At 49.9% G+C, this 20,555-nt stretch overlaps 1 long non-coding RNA gene across 1 annotated transcript in view; it reads right to left on the reverse strand.

The window, feature by feature from the left end:
• Positions 1 to 8,128: 8,128 nt before the first annotated feature.
• LOC129212826 (uncharacterized) overlaps positions 8,129 to 20,555 on the reverse strand; it is a 115,790-nt gene continuing 103,363 nt past the window's right edge. Inside the window, exons 4-5 of the long non-coding RNA XR_008579293.1 lie at positions 9,987 to 10,064; positions 8,129 to 8,237 (exon numbers count right to left, since the gene is read on the reverse strand). This is a non-coding gene — a long non-coding RNA (uncharacterized LOC129212826). The remainder of the gene's footprint in view (positions 8,238 to 9,986; positions 10,065 to 20,555) is intronic.

The following is a 20,555-nucleotide window of genomic DNA, read 5'->3' on the forward strand; positions in this document are numbered from 1 at the left end:
GGACGGAGACGCCTCCGGCCGAGTGCCGAGCTCGAGGCAGGTGCCGTGGCTGCGTCACAGCGATGCTCTGCTGCACCTTTTGCTCCTGTCCTCCGGGTCTTCTCTGCAGCACGGCTATGGGACAAGGAGCGGAAGAAGTGATGGCTCTGGTCTGGAGTCTCCGGCGGGGCACAAAACCGCCACGTTTCGGCTGCGTCGGTACACAGGCACCTCCCGCAGTCGATCGCACAGCTAAAACCAGAAATACGCCTCGACCCAAGCCAGGAGTGCCCGTACGCATTTCAACTAACCCACTCACCTCCTTGGGGAGGCGGCAGCGGGCAGCACACCCCCACGCGCGAGCTGCCCGGGCCTCCCCCTCGCCGCTCCTGCCCCACCATCAACGCAAACCACTTCTGCAAGAGCAGCCCCTTCTTAGGCACAGGAGGAAAACGAGGCCTTTCTGCAGAAATCGTTCTGTTTTGACGATGCCCTGAGTGTTTGCGACAAACGAGCCGTAGCGAACGCTGCCCCCGCCACGCATCCACAGCGAATGACCCGCTGCGTGGGGCGCACACGGAAATCACCTCCAGAGATGCTTGCACTACACTGAATTAGATTATAGACTGTTATTTTTTTAAGTACAGTTCGTGTGAAGTAACTCGATAAAGAAAGATGCTCGGAAGTGTTGCGTGTGAGCAGCGTTCCGGTCACAGAAAACCCAGGTGCGACCTGCGAGTGTGTTGTCCTGCGGCGGCGCATCGGGAGATGACGGTATTGTTACTTTACAGAAAGTGTCCAAACTAGAACAATTTCCTCCCTCCTGCCGGTGGGATACCAACACTGAGCGGTCCCCGGCAGCGTGATGCGGTGGGGCCTGCAACACTGTGCCACGGCAATTATCCGTTTTAAAACCAGGTAAATCAGGGGCGTCATTTAATCTGACCACAATTTAGACGTCGAGAAAGGCGCGTGTCGTTTTGTCTGCCAAAGTAAATGAAAGGGGAGTACGGGGGCTTCTCTCCCCAGAATATTAACAACGCTCCTGCCGCTGTGCCCTGCTTCAGAAATACACAGCTCCCGTCGCTCGCATTATTCTTGCGTCCGTGCCCGTAGGTAAAGAAATCCTCTAACGAAATCACGCTTCACGATTACCCCGTGGTAATCTCTTCCCTCGGACTGTCTTTGTATCACATTTATGGCCCATTCTTTGCTGGGAAGATTTTTACAGGGGATCTGAAGTTTAAAAGAAGACAGATGCCAAGCTGTGATCGCGAGGAGGAGAGGCTCACCATATGGAAATAGAAAGCCCTGGCTCCCTCCTCTATCCCTCCTCCCCCCTCCCCTGCCGAGTTTCTCTACTTCACATGGTGCTATTGGGATTTGAAGATCAGAATACAAATTAAATTATTAAACGAGGAACAAAAAAAAAAAAAACCCAACCAACTCGGGCCTTTCCTCTCCATCCTCCCATGTGATCGGTAATTATAAATCAAAGTGGGGAAAGCAACCCCGCTGGAAGCTGGCATTTGGGCTACAGCCCAGCTGCCTACAGAAGGATACAATGCTCAGGCGACACGTATGTGCCTCTGCGTGCTACGGGGGGGTTCAGGCATGAACTGGGTCTATAGCTAAGACATTATTTTAACGGCAGAGGCTTCTTTATTGTTTACTTACTGGGAAGAGCAGAAGCACCGCTCCTCAGTCCACTGCGTTTCCCTGATGTCAGAACTCCCAGTCACCAAAAACTCGTGCAGTGTCCCCCGAAAGAGGCCAGCCCAACCCCCATCGGATGCTTTTTAGCCAGCAAGCACTGGAACCGTGACACGCGTCAGCAATCGCTTCAAACCCAGGCAAAGAGACAGGAATGAATCCATTTCAGCTGGGCAAAACTTGAGATGCGCTACTTTTGGCGTTTATTTTGGTGTGGCAAATTTTACACCGGCTGGTGATGCGGCTGGTTTCTAGTCTATACGTCGGGGGTGACGACATCAGGGCAGCGCAGGCGGAGCAGGCAGGACCCCGTGCAGGGGCAGCCGCTGAGGGCTGAGCCCGTCCCGGGGAAGGAAACCGGGCTGTGAGCCTGGCGGGGACTCGCTGCTCGTGGTCGGGCTGTCAGCCCTCACACCTGCACCCCTGGGGAGCTGCGGGGCATGTTGCATTTTTGAAACCCCCCCAAGCACACACTGCAGGCCCCGAGGTTTGAAAAATTTGGCCCCGTTTACAACGCTGGCTTTGCAAGGCTTGGGCTGAGCTGCCGGCCTCGGTAGCCAGGCTTACAAAATAAGCACTTAGTCCCCTTAGCGCAGATTTGGGCTATGGACATCCCATTAAGGCACCCATGTTTGAACACCGTCTCCTCGTAGCCAACATAAACAGCTGAATCAATGCTACACAGAGTTTAATCTAAACACGTAATGGAGTCTAACTCAGCTATACGCTGTACTCCATCGACAGGTCCTGGAGATGGCAAACTGAAGCCTGCTTTTATAGTGTGCCAGCTCAGGGACCTGTTCCCAATTTGCAGATTTGGCCTGTTGCATTCTAAAAGATGTTTAATATACTCGATGCCTGTTTGTGTTAATGTTTACCATTGAAGTTTTTCATTATTTGATGTTATATTTGGCCATAGCATTAAAATTCCATTGGATCGACTGAAATCTAGTGTCAAATCAAAGCCAAAGAAGCGTCTTTGCGATAGACCTTCAGCTCCCATCCAACCACGTTAAAAAAAAAAAAAAAGCTATTGTAGGTGCTTTCTTTGTAGCTTTTCTTCCTTTTGCCAAGGAAATAGCAAACGCTTTATTTATTAGCTGTTGTTTTTATACATGCAGCTCTGGAAGAGCTGAGCCCAGAGCCGTGGGCTAGCAGGAAGGCACAAGCTGCTCTGCCAGGTGGGCACGGGTCCGTCCCGCGCCAAGGTCAAGTGCGAGCGAGGACGGCTGCCACCTCCCTCCGAGCGCTTCTCCTGGCCTCGTGGTTTGGGATGAACGGGATTACCGACAGCCGCTGTCTGGGGACCGCTGTCGGGCTGCGATGAGGTTTCTGCTGCTTGCAAATTGCTTCCTGTCCCTGGGATCACCACCCAGCCCTCACGCCCCAACAAAAACCCCTTTCCCACTGCTCCCAGCGTTGCAGGGAGAGCGGTCCTGTCCCCAGAAGCCTAAAGCCTCGATTCACAAACCGGATAAGCGGATGCCTAAAATGAGATAGCTGCGCTAGGACGTGCTTAAAACGAAGCGCTTGCGTTACCTCTGCATCACCCGGGGGTCTGGCTCGCGGTCCTGCCCTCTCTCGGCATGCCTGCCTCTGCTCACAGGCTGAAGGGAGGATGTTTTTTGTGGAAACCCAGCGATACAGGACCAGGAGTCGATCCTCGAGTGCCGTGGGGAGTCACAAGCCTCGGGGGGTGCTGGGGAGTCCAGGCGCTCGCAGGCTCGGAGCCGCAAATCACGCAGAGGCTCGCGCAAACCCTGGCACGGCTCGGCAAGTCCGGAGCGAAAATCAATGAAGGAGGCTTGCCTAAGTCCAGATGTGTGAATTCAAAAGGACCTGGAAAATATGATGGCCTGGATGAAAATCTGGGAAACAGCACTTAAACATAAAGCCACGAGGGTAGGTTTGAAAAACAGTCAACAGATATTCTCTCGGCTAGCTAAAAAAGGGGAGCTCTGCGAATAACCCGTTCTTCAGTCCACCAAAGAAGTGCCAAAGCAGACGAAGACGTTTCAAACTGTGTCCCCTCCCCAGAACAGCTTCTTTAACTTTCTCGTCAAAATTAAGATCAGATATTTTGTATTTCAGTGAACTTCATTTTTTTTTTTCAGGATGGTGTTTTTTGATTTTAACGATTATAAATTAAATTATGTAAATGTCATCTCAGTACATAAGAGCATTTATTTTGACAGTCTTCAAATGGCATGTTTTGATTAATGAAGAGTTCCCACTTAGCTCCAAACTGCATTTCTTTCTGAAATGGGAAAGAAAAATCTCTGCCTGCAAAACTTTGTTCAGCTTTAAATGCTGAAACACTAAGAAAAAAGATCTGCAGCATTACACTGAAGTAAACATTATATTCTTATAATATATAGCATCAGCTCTGAAAAGCACGCCCGACCCCAGGATTACTCGTATTAAAATATTCTCTTGAAGAGGTACACAACAAGTTTGACATTTTGGGGAAAAGGAAGCCACGTTCCTAAGAGGTCCCCGTGCTCACTAAGACGACCCTTGCTGGGGTCAGATTGAGATTTTAGCGTTCGGCCCATTAGCACGGCTTACTGGAGTGGACGTATCTCTGTATATAGATCTGTTAATCCCAAATGGCGTCATCTTAATACATCATTCTTGAAAGAACTGATTTACTAAAAGCCTTTGAGATCCCAGCGTTACTGGTGGAGATGTTACACATTACCAGTGCAAAAGTGAAGTAACCCAACTTTCTCCCAGCGTTAGTATTGATTGTAGGGATGGGGTTAGGATGGTTTACCAGATCCTCCCACATCAGCCTCCAATTTTTTAATGTTTCTGCTAAAATACACCGTTCAAAGGGACGGATAGGTTAAGATTTGCTTTGTGACTTGTTGCTGCTGCTGGCTATGTGCTGCAAACATACATTAGCATTTGAAAGTTGGGTAAATTGTTCCCTTTAGGAAGAAAACCCACTTTGACACTGTACTTAAAGAAGCGTGCAAAGCTGCTACCACTGGTGCTGGTGCTCAGCAACAAGCTTCTCTTCTGACCATCGCTTTTGTCTCCTCCTCCTGCCAGGTATCTCGAGCTGAATCCCGGCTTCTGGAGCCACCCGCTGCCTTGGGATGCCGTCCCCTGGTTTAGCTGGGGACCACCTGCAGCTGGGTCAGCTTGAAGCCATTTTCCTCTCCTGCTTCGGTATCTACCTGGCGTTGGTTTCGTGACAGGAGAACCTGCCCACCACAGGACAGCCTGAAATAACACGCTGTCTGCTTCCCGTAAGCCTTAGAAAAAACACAGTGATGGGAAGGCCATTTCCAGCAACGAGGTGGCTTTGCATTCGGCTAACGTAAATCCGTTTTGTAAAACCACGGGCCGCACGGGCTGGGGGGCAGCAGATGCCTTCAGTTACGGCCAACAGCCGTGGCCACCACTGACCCTTTCACCTTCTGTACTGTGGAGCTGAAAAGCCCATCGCTCATCCGACCCCTCCGAGGACGTTCCTTGCTTGGTGCAGGCAAGAAGAGAAGGGTACACGGTTCTTGACAAGTACAGGCACTACCTTCCTCTTCTCCTAACAGAACTACTGCTCTTACGAGGGGCTTGAAGCAGCTTCTAGCTGAAGTCCATAGAAAGACGTAGGGACTTGGATCTGGCGACAGCACAACAGCTGGGCCAAGCACTTTGGTGTAAACCGGACTGCTCCGTCGGCTCCGCTGAGCAAACCCATTTTTTATTAGCAGAGGATGCAGTCCCCATAGCATCAGAGCTTGCTGCAGCTATCCTGAGTCCTATCAGCTACGGACCTGGCCTCCAGACATACGGTGTCACATCTGCCGCTTCCGAGTAAAATGGGCTCGTAGTATCAACGAAATGGCATCAGAGAAAGCTCAGAGCAAACGTAGTATGGTAAACATTAACCACAATGCTCACAGTCCTAGAAAGGTCTGATAAGCCACGATTAAACTTAATTACGGATTATTTTATATTACCTACCTCCAAGCACTGTGGAAAATTGCTTCCTTTTAACTGCCTTGGCTGGCTTTCTCTGACCACACACATACTGGGGGATATTTTCCCATGATTGATGTATTTGTTTACCGAGCTCCTTGCTCAGATACAGGCCCATTCTCCCTTTAATCAGAGGTGTGAATACCTTAATAGTTGTCAGAGCCCACATTAACCTCTTGATTAAAAGACATCCTCACACTTACCGTTAAAGAAATACATGGAACAAAGCAAATTCACAGTCTCAGTATAAAACTCACGATGGGCAAATAGTTTTTTATGTTAGTGTACTCGGCCCACTGGCATTGCATCAAGTTGTATCTTACAACAGAAATGTTTTTTTCTTTTTTTTTTTTTCCTTTTACCAATGAGTAGATGGAAGGGTTTTGGTGGTTTGGGTTTTTTTGCCTTTGCCTAAGGGTGCAAAGCTCCACGAACGTCAGTTTTCACTCGACTCCCTTTGACTGCTTACCTCCACTGGCTATTACGCTCCTTCCCTACAGCAGTATTACCAATACAATAAACACGTCAAAATCCAGAAGCACAAACAAGTTCATCTGTGACATTAATTTTGCCTGGCAAATAATTCTCCTTGTTTCTGCAAGGGCTTCGGTTTCTTGTGGATTCAAAGCAAATTCATCTTTAATTTGATGCCTCGGTCTTATTTTTTCTTTCCCAATCTCATTAGAGTAAAAATAGCAAGGATATCCATATGATTAAAGACTTCATGTGCAAGAAAGCAATCTGGTCATAGTGCTCCTTAGCTTTATGTACTTCTTTCTATTTGACAACATTAATTTGCCATCTGTCAGCTCAGTTACATAGTTTACTTGCTGCTTGCTTGGCGTTCACCTCCCCCTTTCTCGTCGTCAGCTGGTTTTAATAGTTGGGCCTCCTTGAGTGGGCCATTTATGCAGATTTGAAACAGGAGAAATCCTACAAACTGACCATGTGGGAACCCACTTTGTGCTCCCCGGGCTGACACAGCCGTGCACAGACCTCCTCCCTCTCCCGTGCACCCTCACCGCTTCAAAAAGCCAATTTTTTCCATACCTCCGTAGCACCTTTCAGCCGGGGTTGGCTCCAGAACATCACGCAGCAGATGCGAACAGCCGAATTTTCTTCTCTTGGGCCAGTCTGCTGAGGTCAGCCGAATTCTACAAGATTTCCTGGGAGCCACCTTCAGCCCTAAACATGCGGTTAAATAAACGGAAGAGATGATTGTTCAGATCACGCACGAAAGGTGCCCGGTACAGGCCAAGGATGGCCAGACAACTCTTACTACAGCCCTCCACCGCCGAGGGTGTCCTACGGGGCCGCGCGCTTTGCTACCCGGCCCCACGTGCAACCTAGGTGCAACATACGGCTGGTGCTTATCTCGCCTAGACATCTGCAATGAGGGTTATGGATATATTCCACGATGGATTCTTCACTCTTCCGGGATAACTGTCTGAATTCCTAAAAACGTTCCTTTTGCATCTAAAAGCCTTAATTCTAGGAAAATAACAAACCAACCACAAACCGGGAGACGGTGAGGAGAATTGGGAGATGATGCTTTCCTACCAAAACATGTAGTGTTTCGGAGAGCAATGGGAGCATCTCATTCCCAACTTCCAGCTCCTACCAGGCGTCCAGCGGAGTGGCAGAACAAAAGCAGGCTTTCATCTGGACAACCTGATTTTTTAGAAATTCTCCCCAAAACTCTGAAATTTTCAGTGTCTTCTGTCAGTGCGACTACTTCATCATTATCATCGTTCATTTAGCGTGGGTTGTCTCTGATAACGCTCCCTTTGTACAATATTTTTAAAGTGATCTTGCAAATACCTAAGCACGTCTTTAAAAGTTTTGCTGTTAGAATTAATACCCTTCGTATTCCAGAATCCACCGCGGGCAGTGGCTCAGCCCTTGCATGTGCAATCGTATTTCCCCCTCGATGGGAGCGAGAAGCTAAAAACCAAACAGTCTTCCTCTTCTTGGAAATGCCCTGGGTTTTGGGACAGGAGGCTTTTAGAGTAGCATCTCTAGAGCATCCGGGATGAGGGACCGATGCAGGAGGTGAGCCTGGCTGTCGGACTGACAGGACTCCATCAATTAGGGGCATTTTTTTCCAGATCCCAAACATTTAACCCTCCAAAACTCATATCTGATGTTAAGAATTACGTGTATAAAAGGAACTACATTAGCTAATAGATCTGAAATCATACTAATTTACCTGAAATAAACAGCAAAACCAATTCTGGCCATTTTTTTCCCCATGTCATTTTTCTGCTAGTTGAAGAGTTTCAGGATACTCGGGGGCACTGAAATGAAAAGATGGACTTTCCTCCTGAGCAGAAAGCCGACATCATGACCGATTACTGCTCGGTTCACACGGAAAGCGGAGCTGTGCACAGCCGGTGCTCCGAGCAAGCGCTTCACGGCTCACCCCGATGGCGAGCACAGCACCCAGGGCCTGCCCGGTGCCCATCCGACTGGCCTGCGCTCTTCCTTCTCCACCTGAATTGCGCCAGGGGAAGTACGCTGGAAAGGCTCTTCATCCTCAAGGGTGGCTAAATTATCTGCAGGTAAGTGAATTAAGTGGTCTGTGTCAACGTGAGAATTCATTACACCCCAGAGCTGCCGTCTGCTTTGTTTATGGCCCATTTCAGGAAAAAGTGACGTTATCAGGGTTCCTGACTAGTTTGCACTGGTGGTTGGTTTTGCTTTTTTCTCCCGATTGCCTCTTCAAAAACTCATTTCCAAGTGATGACACAAAAACGTAAAAGCTTGAAATCTTTTAACCTGAAAAGGCAGTGGCAGATGCAGAATGGTATCTCAGGTCTAGATCAAACGTAAGGGGCCCAGATCCCTCCTCAGAGGGAGGGCGCGAGGCTGCAAAGGGACGTTAGTCTGGGTGACCTCCACCCACTTTGGGCGCAGCAATCCAGCACACAGGTCGGACGATGTCAGCAGAGGGTGCCTGAACTCAGACCGCACCTGGAGCTCGGCTGAACGCGGTTTTGCTGGGTTTGATCCACGCCCCGGGCAGAGAAAAGGCCGCCGTTGGGGCAGGTCCTTGTCCAGGAATCCAGAGGAGAGCTGCTGGTGATGGGGAGAAGGGCGATCCCACCTCGGGCAGGCTGGTCAGCGGCAAGAGGTCAGGCACAGAGACCGACACCGCTTTACCTCAGGATTAATATTCCAGAAAAGCCAAGACGGAGATGACTTCCCAGCTCTGCTAGCCCAATGCGGCTACAAGCAGCCATGAGAAGATCACCCCGGCGGAGGGAAGTCCGACTGCGAGGCAGAGCCAAAGCAATCCCTCCAGCACCGCTCCCCCGACGGGAGCCCGGCCAGATGTGTGCCTGCCTCTGGGGTAGAGCACTCGTGTAATTTATAACAGTCTCCAGGCTGCTCTCATTTACGCTGGGGGCCAACGCACAGCTCGCTTCAGACAGAGTTCAAAGGCTGCCCCGAGCTGCTCTGCACGCAGGCTGGCCGCCGGCCGGCACCCAGGTCAGCAGCTGGCACCGTCCCCTCACCGGATCCGGCTGCCGACCCCACGCTGGGCTACCTCGTACAAATGGGGCCGGCAACCAGCTGGCTGCTCTAAATCCTCCCTCCCACCTCCCCCAGGTACCCCGCCACGGACCGCTTTGCGTCGCCTCCCTGTAGCATACTGGTACGCCCACGTTCGTGCAGCTGGGGCAAAAATGCAATCCCGCAAAGATACCCACACCTGGTTTCAGGCTGACAAAGCTCATCCCATCATTGCGTGGCAAAGACACTGAAACTCAGCACCAAAGGCAGCATTTCATAATTCTGAGACATAACCACTGCTCCAAACATTTCCCAGCTTCAGCACATGTTGGACTCAGATATCCAAATATTTAAGAGTATTTTTGGGGCTGTAAGCTCTGCACCGCTGGCCAAACCCTGCCTTGCGCAGGCAACATGCTGGTACAGATGACAGAAGCTATGATGGCCAAAGGAATCCATCAACGCTCTGACCAAAACAGAAACAGTGGGGAAAAAAAAAAAAAAAACATCAACACGATGCTGTTGGCAAAGTTTGGCAGAAATGTTCAGTTTAAGAAAGCCGAGCCGTTTACATTTACAATAAGGCCTGACAGCTTTTGGGACACTCTGTCTTTATAGAGGCTGGAGCCATTTTAGGAGCTCATTTATTGCAGGGGAGTTTAGTGAACCAACCACTCCTCCTCCTCCTCCCTGGGAAGACTCATTAGCTGCAGGGAAACTCAGTGTGAATGGGAGGTGTGTGTGGGGTACAGGTAATTACACAGGCACCTTAGAAATAAATCACGAACCTACTGTTGATATGACTCCAAACCTGGAACTGATCGTCATTTTAGCCTGGGAGAAGGTCTTCAGCAACACTCTATAAACTACAAAGAAAAGAAAAGGAAATTGACTTTAAAAACAACATTTTAATAATACTGAGGTGTTGACAAAACCCTCGGAGAGCAAAGGAGCTCCATCACACGGGATGGACTCGCTGCCTGGGAAAGCGCTTCCCCCGCATCTGCTTGGGGTGTCGTTGGGGCCGGTGTTCCGTTAGCTCGGCGCCTACTCCAGCATCACGTGCCTGGAGAGGATGCTGTGGCGGGGAAGAGGCTGCAGGGACAGCCGAGCTGGTACCGACTCTCTCCCAAGGCTGCTCCCCAGCAGGAGCGACGGCAGAGGCAGGACAGCCCTCGCCCGAACGGGAAGCTGCAGAGCCGCGGTGCTTCGCGCCATCGTGAGATGTGCAGTGGGAGCTCGGAGCCGCTGTATTGGACAGGGAATCCCAGAGGGAATTGGGATGCGTGCTCCCGAAGCGTGTGTGCAGTTAGCCGCACGCGCCCGGGATGGAAACGTGAGCGCAAACTGCAAATCTGCTGTCTAGCACGTCGACTGCGAGTCTGTAACAGCCGAGATGCACGAGCCTCGCGGCGCACGCGCTGTACTGCTGACATGCATGCAGCGACTATTTACCCTGCAAATGTATAAGCCAGGCTCTTGGGCACACTACGTATCCCAAAACAGACTCCAAGTGCCCCTCCAGCTTTCAGCAGGCCACCTGACATCCAGATGTCCTAGAGATGCAGTGTCAGTGCTAACAGGGACACAGCCATGCTGGTGGAAAGGACGGACCTGGGAAATCCCCCCCGGTTATACCAGAAAAATTCACATCTGGGAGGTTCGGGATGCTCTTCCACGAGCCTGGTTACGTTAATTCAATGCCCGGCGAACATCTCAGCTAGCCCCAACTGTAGCAGCCACGTTCTCTTGAAAATCTAAGTTATTTCTAGGGTTCTGTTCTCTTCCCTTAAACTGGGATAATAGTTTTGACTGCCCTTTCGGCAAAGACGGTCTCCTACACAGGAGACATGCGCTGTCTCAGCCAGCAGATCTATGATCTTTACAGAAGCCAAGCTGGCAGTAACGTCACAAAAATCATACCGATTCTGTGTTCGACTACGGCGCAGAGCGCTGGCGCTGATGCTCCGCTCTCCGCAGCAAGGCATGCTGTGAGACCCCAAAACCACCAGGGAGAGGCGCTGGGGTCCCGAAGGGAAAAACCTGTGTAACGTAATAAAAAAAGCCACAGAAAGACTCAACAGAACGCAGCGGCCCAGGCTCACAGCTGACGCACCCTGCTACCTCCTGGCTGGTTTCGATAAAATCATACTGTTTCCAGCCAGCCGAGAGTCTCTCTCCGGTCCGTGGCAGAGGTTTGAGAGGCACGCAAGAACCTCAGCCACCTCACAAAGAAACGCTGCTGAGCCGAGCACGCCGCGCGGAGAGGACAGGCAGCGATGGCTCCAGGTTGCCACCTCACCATTTGTCATGTCAGTCACGCTTAGGTGGCTGCAAGGAATTAGTTTTCCATTTAATTTGGGAAATTTTCCCAGAAAGTCTCAACTCCTGAATACAAATAAGAGTTGCTTAGAAAATACTTCATTGCACTTGGCTACCTTTCGGCACAACGCTGAGTTAGACCAGCCTGGTTCACCGCTGCTGCGGACACTTCTCTGAATTTACCCGCGGCCGGGCGGGAGTTCAGCCTGCGAGGAGCTCAACGGGCTGGAGCTCTTTTGCTTCTGAATCCCGACCCGTTTTCTTGGTGCCAGACCCTTTGAACGTGGGGTATCAGGTGTTTACGAACACTCTTGGTATTGCTCAAGGAAGAAATCGCTGCAGACAACTCTTACAATTCGCTGCCTCTCGCCGAAGCAGCCTGACGCTGGCGTGCGCTGCCACACACCGCAACCCCGGCGCAGTTCATCTGGCAGGGGTAGCAGTGATTTTCTCACTGTGACATCAGGTCTTGCAGCGTAACAGATCAGACCATGATCTAGCCGCTGAGGTAATGTTTAAATCCAGTCTCTAGCGTCACTGGATACGCAGCGGATTCGGACCAAGCCATAATGCCATAATGCAATTTATTTATTGCAGATAAACCAGGCTGTGCAATGGATACAGGCTGTTAATAAGGAAGAATTTGGTGGGGGTGATGAGTACGCAGGTGCTGGTGCAACCTTGGCTGTTTGTAGCTATACACGTTTAGGGCAACTAAATGCACTAATCCCTGCAGCTCTTAACCGAACACAGACCAGCAGAACACCCCATCCACGTCCAACACTTGCACATCCTACGTAACACCACAGGTGCCTCTGTTCGCCTCTCTCCAGCTGTGACCCAGCACCAGGCACAGCGCGGGACGCTGCCGGTCCCTGACCCCCACCCCTCCCCACCCGTGCAACACCCACAGCACCAGGACTCGCTGTGCTTAACTCCAGGCACAAAGGAGCTGCACGTACACGTGTTTTGGTCATGCCCTGCTACCTCAACCTGCTACAAGGTTCAACACATTCATCGCTGACCTGGATGAGGGGACAGAGTGCACCCTCAGCAAATTCGCAGATGACACCAGGCTGGGAGGAGCAGCCGACACAGCAGAAGGCTGCGCTGCCGTTCAGTGAGACCTGGCCAGGCTGGAGAGCTGGGCAGAGAGGAACCCAATGAAAGTCAACAAGGGCAAGTGTAGGGTCCTGCAGCCAGGGAAGAACAACCCCAGGCACCAGGACAGGTTGGGGGCTGACCTGCTGGGAAGCAGCGCTGTGGAGAAGGACCTGGGAGTCCTGGAGGACAAGAAGCTCTCCATGACCAGCAATATGCCCTCGTGGCCAAGAAGGCCAACGGTGTCCTGGGGTGCATTCAGAAGAGTGTGGCCAGCAGGTCGAGGGAGGTTCTCCTCCCCTCTACTCTGCCCTGGTGAGGCCACATCTGGAATGTTGTGTCCAGTTCTGGGCTCCCCAGTTCAAGACAGACAGGGAACTACTGGGGAGAGTCCAGCGGAGGGCTGAGAGGATGATGAGGGGACTGGAGCATCTCTCGTGTGAGGAAAGGCTGAGAGAGCTGGGGCTGGTTAGCCTGGAGAAGAGAAGACTGAGAGGGGATCTCATCAACGCTTACAAATATCTAAAGGGCGGGTGTCACGAGGAAGGGGCCAGGCTCTGTCAGTGGTGCCCAGTGACAGCACAAGGGGCAACGGGCACAGACTGGAACACGGGAAGTTCCATCTGAACATGAGGAAAAACTTCTTCCCTCTGAGGGTGACCGAGCACTGGGACAGGCTGCCCAGAGAGGCTGTGGAGTCTCCTTCTCTGGGGAGATTCCAAACCCACCTGGATGCCATTCAGTGTGCAACCTGCTCCGGGTGATCCTGCTCTAGCAGGGGGGTTGGATGAGATGATCTCCAGAGGTCCCTTCCAACCCCTACCAGTCTGTCAATCTGCGTGAATACGTAAAAACCCTTAAACAACTGAGGTCTACAGATCTCCCCGTCCTTAACGCATGCCGCCTTCCTGGGTCACCTGCAGAGCGAGGTCCTGGCTAGGTCTGCAGGAGAGTGGGGTGCGAGGCAGGGAGCAAAGCCTGGCACTCCTCGCTGCCCGACTTCCCTCTCCATGTCTCCCTCTCAGCTTTGCTTTCCGTAAAAAACTTTGAAGCTTCTTTTGCATTGTGGTTGGTTTTCAGATGCGCCATAAAAATCCGTGTGCTGGGAATACTGTGGTTAAGACATGGGAATGCAAACACTGTGGAAATAACTTGGGTTTTGTTTTTCTTTTCCTTCCCCTTTTCTCCCGTCTATAAACTAACTTTTCCACTTCTTCAGTATGTTGGCACTTGTTTGGCCTGTGAGTAGGAACAAGGACTCAAGGGGTCACACAAATGATCTGTTTTGAAAAATGAGCAGAAGTCTGTCGCAAGCTCTCAGCCAGGATTCGAGCAGGTAATTTCGGGTGTAAGGACTTGCACATCTACGCGGTCAGCTGTGGGAAACTCACGTGGCTGTGACTCACGACCCTCCATCCGTCCCCCAGCCCAGCTGCCACTGCCCTCAGCCCCTGCCCATCCCTCTCTGCAGCAGCCTGCCCTCACCCATCCCTGCCCTCACCATCTTGCCTTGGGCAAGGGCCCAAGGGCCCTCTCCAGGCCATCCCACCTCACCTCCGTCTCCCAGCTTTGAGAAGATGACCAGCAGCTCTTGTTGCTGTCCACGATCCCATCCTCCAACGTCCTCGCTGCGATCTCCCTGCGCGGCCGATGCCGTGCGTGCTTTTGCGTCCTAACAGCACATTTTACCAGCCAGAGGAGAGTCACAGCTGCTGTAGATCTCTACGCAGGAGGAGACACTGCAGGGTATCATCGCAGCGAGCCACAACCCGTCCCACTCAACACTGAAGATTTTCGGTAGAACGAGCAAGTCCACTGCACTGGCTCCACGGCAGCTAGACGTGCACCACCAGCACGCGCTCTGCTCTCTGAAAAAAACCCCCAACAAATATTTTAATGTCGTTAGGGTTTGGGGTTTTTTCAGTGGTTCTTACAGATCTGTCCTAGATCAGATCGCAGACCCATTTGTTTCTGAAAAAGCAAATGATTTGCACTGAATAAGACAAAAAACATTTCCTTAAGAGTGCCTTTTCCCCCCAGTGGCTCCTACTATCACATCAGCAACCACTACACAATCTTCACCCCACCCTGCCTTTACCTTCAGCCACGCCTAAGGAAGAAAAGGCTAACGTTGCCGTCCTGTTGCCTGCAGACCTAAGGCTCGGGAGCCCGCACATGGCCCCGAGGGCCCTTGCAGGAGAGCAGGCGCCGCTAAGGACCACGCCAAGTCCCCAGCCGCTCGCCTCCTCCCGAAGTCTCGCTCTGCTTCCTGCAAGTGGTGCTTCTGGGAAAACAGCACTTTGGTTTTTACCTTTTTAGTAAAGAAAATGCTCCCATAGCTTTTCAAAAAGGACTCAAGACGTGATATTGTGAAAAAATAAAACCATTTGAAAAAACCCTTTTTTTATGATCTTGACCTGTATCTCCTGAACATTTTGGTTTGGTTGTACTACGTTGCTCTTCAGTTTTTCACTCTTCATCGATGTCTCGGAGACGTCTGCGTACAGGCTGTTTCTACAGGGCTTTGGACACCGATGTCTATTCCAAAACACTTCTCGAAAACAGAATGACACGAGGGTGATTTGAGCTCCTCGTCTCCGGCCTATCTGCAAAGTGCCTGCTAAAGTGCTGTTGTAGGCAGATCATAATTAATAATTAGGATTATTTATAGTGGGGCCTGCAGAACAGAATTGAAAGTGTCATCAGATTTTACATCCAAAATATTGTCTAAGTTAGTCCTTTCTAATTCCCAGGCATTGCTGTGGGAAGATACAATTGCACATGTAAATACTTTCCCATGCCTCCTCACCATGTGCGTCTTTCGCATGTGTAAAGCATATGGGAATGTACATAGGGCCTCGTTGGAAATGTAGTGTGTGTGTAAATTGTTGCTTGTCTACATCTGTGTATCTAATTGCATGTGAAAATCACTACTTTAGTTGCATCAATGAAATACAACTTTTTGAAAATACAGCTTGCATATGTTTCTCATTCATTTTAGTGAGGCACAAGATGATCCAGTTGAAAAACAGTAGCTAAGACCAGATGTTCTTCTGTTCCTCCAGCGTGAGAGAAGCAGCTCGGCCTTAAGAAAGGCAAAGCTGCTTCGCTTCGGATACTTGCAGTATCCTGGGAGAGCAAGATCATCTCCTTCAGCGGCCTCCCTCTCCAAGGACTCAGACCCGCTCCCGAACGATGTACGTGGCAGAAGCTCATCTTTGCTTCCAGTAATTTAGAATCCAGCACCAGGTCTTCTTCAAGCGCTGATGAGCAATGGCTGGAAATGCTGTGCTGTGGTCATTTCGCGGGTTTTGAGGCAACCAGGGGACACTCCCGGGGACACTCCTGGCCAGCTAAGACTGGACATATGGCAGAGGTTTCGTGTAATATATGATGGGAAGGGTAACTCGCCCAGCTTTGCCAAAACGTCATTTTTAAGCTATGAGCCTAATTTCTAAACAATTGAGTTTTAACGATTTTTAATAACTCCTTGAATTTTTCCACAGCTCTGCTGCTGCTGTGGTCACATTTCCAAATTCAGTGTACCTCTTACTCCTCCACTTAAAACATTCACTTTTCATTTAAACCTGCAGGAAAAACAAAATCTGGATTACTTTCAAATTATTGGCCAAGCTCAAAGAGACATCCCAGCCCTTTATGGGGCGCAGATAAAAGAGCTCACAGTCCCTGCTCTGCCAGGAAAAACGTTCACTTTCTGTGAAAAACATTAAGAAATCAAATGAAGAGCTTATTAAACTTTTAGATGCAAGAATTTGCAAATTGGACAGCGATGCATGCATATGTCAGACCCTTGAGATGAGATGGTGCCTGTCATAAATTGCTGCTGGATGCGTAAATAAGACTCACTGTGCTCTCCCCCGGCCGTAGAGTATTGAAGTAGGAGCTCGGGCTGAAAGCACTCTTTGTGAGGATCAGCTCCGAAGATTTATGTGGAAGAACCTTTCCTTTATTTACCAGCTTGCTGAGACTGACAGAGTATTTGATAGTTTGGAGCCTCCAGCCCGAGAGTCTGGTTTGTAAGAGTATTTGTCAGGGATTGTACCTGCTTCGCTATTTATTTTTCGGTGCCCTCCCGTCCCGTTGATGAAGGACCTTAAGTGAACGCAATCTGCTCCGCACTCTCTTCCCTTCCACCTTTTCCGAAAGCCTCAAACGAAACCGTTTTGGGTGCTTTATTCTAGGACATGTGAACCTAATCCTCCACTTGTCAAAGAAGCATTAGTTGCTCTAATAGTTATTCTAAAGTATTAGTTATTCTTCTGAAGAGAGATGTTTGAGTTGGCAGAGGTGCTCTGGCCCTTGCAGGTGTTGGAAGTGTAGTTGTACCCGAGGGAGTGATGACTATTAAAAAGCGCTCCTTCTTGCCCATCAGCTCTAGAAGGTTACTTGCACAAATAATTGTAAGCTACACAGGGAGGACAAGTCATCTCTACGCTTATCAACCCAACGGACCTTTATTGCTGCTACTAATAAACGCACGAGCAGCTTTGACTTGCACGGCCCGCTCTGAGTTTGCAGAGTTAGCAGCTGCAAAAAGCTTTTCACTTCTTACTAGTAAACTTCCTGCATTCGATCTGTAAATGGAGACAGATCAGCACCTCCATTTATAAATGCAAATATGTGAACAGGGCTGCTGCAAATAGGGGTGCGCGTGACCCCGGGTTTACACCCAAAGATGCAGCAGACATCTGCCCAGTTTCCCTGGGTGTTGAGTGAGAAAAGCAGTTTGTATCTTCTCCTTGATCAGGCAAATACAATACATGCACAGCTAGAGGATATTTAAAATAAACATCTATTTGTAAGTCTTCCTAAATGACTACATTAAACAGAGATCTTGGCTAAAGATTTGCACGAGAGTTCATATTGCTGGTCCTCAAGGTTAGGTGCGTGGGGAAGACGACTGAGAGACCACTTATCTCGGAATATGCTGCTTATGATACCGCATGCGTTATTTTTCCTTTCTCCTAGCGAGACCATATCCAGCTTACTGATGAGTTCTGTTCTAAATACAACTTACACAGAGCATTTGAAGTATTTGGAAACCTCATCTGCATTTTTGTGCATATATTTTTGCTCCTATACTGGATTTTACCTAGCGTGCAGGCAGCGAGACCATGAACAAGATATTAAAATGTCTTTAGTCAGCCCACTGGGGATCTCAAGTACTCCATGCCCACCTGATACGAACCCTAAAACATCACGGCTCAGCTTGCTCCATTCACACCAAACTCAGGCACCTGCAGATTCGGTCAGGCTCTTCTCAGCCTGTTTGGTTCTGCAGCACAACTGACCGCTCTCGGAGCTGCCACGGGCTCCTCGGAGCAAGCTGCTGTCCTCCTCACCTTGAGTATTTCAGTGTCCTCATCCCGCACAACCCTGCTTTACGAGACGACTGGGAACGACAGTCTCACCTTTGCTCACGGACTTTCCTTCTACACATTCCTCAAGGCGGTCCCGAGCCCTGAACTCCGCAGCCTGCACGTTCCATGCCAGGTTAGAGAGCGGGGTCCCAGGGAAGAGAGGGCTTGTGCCATGGATCTGCCCAAAGCAGCCCTGGGGAAGAGCTCCTCTTTGATATCACCGTGTGATCTATTCATGTACCTCTAGGTATCCTCTGATAGCACAGAGGAGGTCTCAAAGCACCATGCTCTTCCAAACTGCAGGCAATAGTATTTTAGGGTGACCCCTGGTTAGTGTCCCTCATCTCCTTTGCAAGAAGAGTGGCACCTGGATCCAAAAGAGGACTCTGGATGAAGGACAGTGTCCGTAGAAGTCTTCCCTGTCAAGCTTCCATGTTTCTGCCACATATTTCTTTTCCCAGTTTTACGTGGCAGTCCACGTGACCTAAAATCATCTTTAAATGTCCTGGGACATTTTCCATTTGCTGCGCGTGACTCAGCGATCCCAAAACGATGAGAAAAAAAACCACCTTAAAAGTCAGCTTTCTCCAGATGCCCACCTGGCTGACGTGATCTCTCCTGTGCTCCGAGTGATGGAGTGCAAACCTGACGATGCCACGTACCTCGAAACAGTGCATGAATTTATTTCAGAGTATTTCCTAAGAGCCAGCAGCCTTCCACCAAGAACCAACTCGGCTCTGGCAGAATGGTGGTCGGACTCTCCCTCCGCTCATTCAGAACATGTTATTGCTGGTGCGGGAAGCAAATACAGCCGACCAGTAATGCCTGCTTCCAACGAAAACACTCACTTTACTGTATCTGGTGTTTTGAAATGTACAAAAATAAATTATTTATTATCATGACTTTTGGGCTGAACCTGTTTATACGGGCTTGCATCTGTCTGATCTGAAGACTGAGTCACTGACTGACAGACACCCCGTTGGCTGGTCCAGATACTTACATTATGTCCATACTGTTCCAACAGCTTCAATAAAAATAGCAAGTTTGAAACTTCTCCTCTGTTGGCATTTCTTCATAGAGACGGGGTGTTGCTTAAAGAAACATCAAATCACTCTGAGAGAGGTCAGATCTGCAGGGTGAAATGGTAGAATTAATGGGGAGACTCCCCGGCTGCAGATTTCCAGCCCGGCTTTCGACTCCTCAGCAGCTGTGCCGGGTGCCAAGAGAATGGGTGAGGAGGTTTGGATGATGTGCGAACCGCTTCAGAGCTTCCCGCAAAATATCAGTCAATGAGAATTAAAAATGTGCCGAATTCCAAAGCTCGCAGCCCTTCTGCCACTGCCAGCCACTTCCACGTCTGGCAGCCGGGCAAACTCCAGAGTAGTATTTCCGCAGAGGCCAAGTCAATTCTTTTTCCTCCTCTTTTCTTTGCACCCCCGGTGAGAGCTGCAATGAGCCTCTTGGAGAGGGAGGATGCCGGAGGTGTGGGACTACAGCGGAACCTTCCCGTCCCTTTGTCAAGGGGCTCCTGTAGCATCATACAGAATTGCAGAAATGTGACTCAGAATAGAAACACCATTTTCTCCACTATCCCATCCAGCAAGGTACAAACGTCTCACCTCTCAGTGCAGAGTAAGTGGACTCCAGGCTGAATTTGAGTCGTTCCAGACTTGCAGACATTTAAGGCTTTGTACCATCAGTGCAATTTTCTGATTTCCTGACCTTCCATTAGTTTGCAGCCTTTAAATCTACATTTCCTGAACTCATTTTTCATCTCATCATTACATCAGCGATGTTACTTGAAATAATGACACCTATGCAGATCCTCAGGTGTGAGCTAAAGAAAGGCTACCTGGATGGGCAGGTGAAAAAGCCCGTGGCTGCAGGTGAAATGTCAGCCCTCCTTATTTGCCTGATTAGGCAGGAACTGAAAGTGGCTGCCGGCAAATGCTGCATCCTATAAACAAGCATTGCCATGGGGCCTGGCCCCCTACGTGGCTTTTCTGGGATATACTATGGCCATAAACACCGCAAAATCCTACTGGTGCTGCAGCCAGGAGCCAGTAAGCAAGAAGAGCCTTGGGCGTGTTGAAGGGCAGAGGCAATACTGCCCGGCAGCGCGGAGGTACGGTACCAGAAGAGGCATTAGCCGTCTCGTAGCCTCTTCCTGGAGACTTGAGTACAGATACTAAAGACACCGTGATAAGAAAGAGACAGTCCTAGGGCTCCGGCGAGCCTTTTGCCACTCTCAACCCTGTGAAGGCTACAATTCCTTACCCGGCATGTCCTTTTGATAACTACTTTGCAGTATCTTGAGACCACAAAGAATTAACCATACGTATTCATGCTGCAATACACACCTGAGTGTCTGTCTGCCAGGAACCGAGCAAAAAACCAAATCATAGTCATGCCTTAGTTTGAACTGTGCATCATTTTCATTCAAACACTCTGATCAGGATTAGGAGTGCAAACATTTCAGATGGTCTACAGCGAACACCGTGACTTGCCTTTTGTCTCAGAACTCAGGATTCAGTGAGCGCAGCCACCTGTGGG

The sequence above is a fragment of the Grus americana genome, chromosome 14 (genome assembly GCF_028858705.1).
Source record: "Grus americana isolate bGruAme1 chromosome 14, bGruAme1.mat, whole genome shotgun sequence".
NCBI classification, from domain to species: Eukaryota; Metazoa; Chordata; class Aves; order Gruiformes; family Gruidae; genus Grus; species Grus americana.